Genomic DNA, 2,965 nt, shown 5'->3' with positions numbered 1-2,965 from the left:
GTGTGTGTCCGGGGTTCTGAGGTTCGGGAATCAAGTTGTAGTTTGATCAGCTTCTAATCTAAAGACGTTTTAGGACCTGAAATAATTTTGTAAGACTTTGCAGCTGAATTTTGGTTGGTATAGAAATGAGATTTTGATAATTCCTCATTTCTTTGACAGACAGAAACCTGAAGCTGCTGCAGGTAAATGTCATCATTAATGTTCAGATGTTTTCTAAATCTAATCTCCTGTCGAAGCAAACATTCATGTTCACAAAGTTTTGAAAACATTTCTGATCATTTTGAGTTTAAATTTCTTTCCTGGTTTTAATCCACCAATCAAACCTTCACTTTCTGTTTCATGACAGAAACTGGGATCTGCTGGACAAATACACAAAAATCTTTTTTTATTTTTTTCTGTTCGTTAAAAACATGAATGTTCTCTGATTCCTGGAGTTTATCAACAAGACAGCGAACGGAGACCAAGGCTGCAGCAGAAACTCATTTCTGGAGAATATTTTAGAACGATAAACTGAACATGAACTTTTCCTCCGTTGCTGTAATCACCGTCTTCCTCCGATCTGAGATTTTTTTTTGTCTTATTTTATATAAAATACCTGACCATAGATCTATGCTCCTCACCAGAGCAACAATTGGACACATAAACCACAGATAATCATTTCCAGTTGGAGTAAAAATGACTCCTTATCACGAACCTTCTGCACTTTTTCCCCCAAATTATCAATTATTTGTTGTATTTCATCACAGAAATGCAGTTAACTGTGTTAGAACCAGCAGAAAGAAAAACAGGAAGTAGTAACAGGCAGGCAGATCCTGATTGGTGCGTTTTTGAATTTAAATTCTGATCTGAATTAAATATTTCACAGTAAAACGTCTCAGTTGAAGCTTGTTTGTTTGTCTGCATTAGTGAGAACGTCTCGTCTGAAGCTCCTCTGTTGGGAATCTGACCGTTTCTGCAGCTCCGTCTCTTCTTCTGCATTAGAAAATAAAACATGAGAAACTCGTCTGATCTTCATTTACTGTTTGCAGCAGCACATCCTGCTGTGTGCTGCTTTGTTTGGCTCAGTAAAAACTAATATTTCACATAAATGCATCATTTATTCTCTAATGAATCCTGGAGCTGCTGGTTGGAGCTGAAGGTCAATAAAAGTTAATAAAAACTCGTTTCGGCTGCATTTCTGCTGGCGGTGTAATGATCTCCACCAATATGTTTTAATCTGGTGAAAGCTGCTGCAGCAGATGGTGGAACGGCCACATTAAAGGCCGCTCACTTTGACAGAGAAAGGAAGTGGTTTTAAATTGACTTTCAGATACTTTGTTCTGAAGCGTGCGGCCCGGCCCGGCTCGGCCCGGTTCGTTATTATCCGACGTGTCAAAGCTCATCCATCTGGAGCGGCTGCAGCTCAGATTTATTTGTTTTAGCCGCAGCGCTATTTGAGCAAGGTGAACGCTGCTGGACCAAGGGCTGCAGTTATTGCTTCAGAGCAGAGGAGGAGACGTTTAATTAGATCTGCTGCAGCATTTACCGTGTCAAACTTCGATCGTTCATGAAGATCCTTCAGCAAGGAGAAAATGTTTCCAACACCTGCATGCTAATTTAAACCAAAAGTCATTACATATGTTTGAAGTTATGGATTTTATGTGTAAAATTACACATTACAACTCAGCAGTTTGAGGTGGAAAAGTGACAAAATGTGGAAATAATGAAGAAAAAATCATTTTCCTGGTAGCAACTTAAAATATTTAAATAATAAAACTGCGTCTGACTTGACATTTCCTTAAAGTCCTGAATAAAGTTCCTCCTTCAGATGAAGTCACGGGCCACCGAGCTGCCGCCCCGCCGGGCCGCCGGACCTTTTCTCCCTCATCGTTTCTGTCTGACTGCAGTTAGTCAAAGGCCAGAAGAGAAATCATTAAAAAGTGAGTAAAAGAAACGTTCAGTAAAAGTTCAGCCTCTGTCGTGTTTAAGTTATTCTCTCTCTTCAGATCGTTTCAGGTGACAGACGTCTTTGGCTCCATTTCCTGCCTCATTTTCAAACTTTTTCAGTATTTCTGTCAAAGGTCCTGTCCATGATGGAGCCATCACCGTGCTTCAGTCTGAAACATGTTCAGTTTCACTCCAAACATCAGGATTTCAAAAAGAATCACATTTGTTTTGATAAAAAATGAGTCAAAATCTCACAGTGACAATCTGAGATGTTTCATAAACTGAACTAAAGCAGAAAACGTTTCTAAATCTCCATGTTTGTTCTGGGAGAACCAAACGTCTCCACAAAGCAGGAAAAGTATGATGGGACATAAACGGAGCGGTGCTGCGTTCAGGAAACGTTTTACACCGAGCAGGCGGATCCTGACGGCTGCGACTCAAACGGCTTGCAGCTTTACAGCAAACAGCCTGCAGGCAGGAAGGACAGAGATCAGGTTCCACTGCATCATCCTGTCATGAACGGTTCATGAAACCAAAGGATGTGAAGGTTCCCGTTTCCTCCTGACGGATTCATTTCAACCTGGTCTTCAGTAACTGGACTTCATCTGTCCAAACCGTTTTATCTGGACGTGAACTGCCAGCTTATTCTCCAGCCCTGCAGGTCTTTGATGGTCCAAATCACCGAACCATCAAATGACAGGAAGGAAGAGCATCTGACAAAGTTCAGATCAGATCCTGCTGATCAGAACCAGGTCGTCCTGGACCCTGATGGTCTGCAGGCGCCGCTGACCTCAGCAGAAACAACCAATGAGGACATGAAGACGTCTCCGGCAAACGGCATCATGGAGGAGCACTGCTCTAAGAACGCGCTGAAGGTGGAGCGAAGGAAAGAGTAGGAGCTTCTTAAAGAGACAGAGCCCGCATTTCAAGGCGTCAAATTGAGACGTAAGATTTTTTAAAAACATATTTGACATATTCAGCATTTTTATAGAAACTTAACATAGTTACTAGATTGTGCTGCAAAATGGCGGTTTGCCTA

General features: G+C 41.5%; 1 long non-coding RNA gene across 1 annotated transcript in view; it reads left to right on the top strand.

Moving 5' to 3' along the window:
* LOC107833796 (uncharacterized) overlaps window positions 1–2,959 on the top strand; it is a 7,571-nt gene extending 4,612 nt beyond the window's left edge. The window contains exons 2-3 of the long non-coding RNA XR_001659560.1: window positions 1,808–1,919; window positions 1,986–2,959. This is a non-coding gene — a long non-coding RNA (uncharacterized LOC107833796). The remainder of the gene's footprint in view (window positions 1–1,807; window positions 1,920–1,985) is intronic.
* Window positions 2,960–2,965: the final 6 nt, after the last annotated feature.

Source organism: Poecilia formosa, unplaced genomic scaffold (assembly GCF_000485575.1).
Source record: "Poecilia formosa unplaced genomic scaffold, Poecilia_formosa-5.1.2 Scaffold455, whole genome shotgun sequence".
Lineage (NCBI taxonomy): Eukaryota > Metazoa > Chordata > Actinopteri > Cyprinodontiformes > Poeciliidae > Poecilia > Poecilia formosa.
Note: the sequence above shows the minus strand (reverse complement) of the source record. Positions and strands in the feature narration are given on the sequence as shown.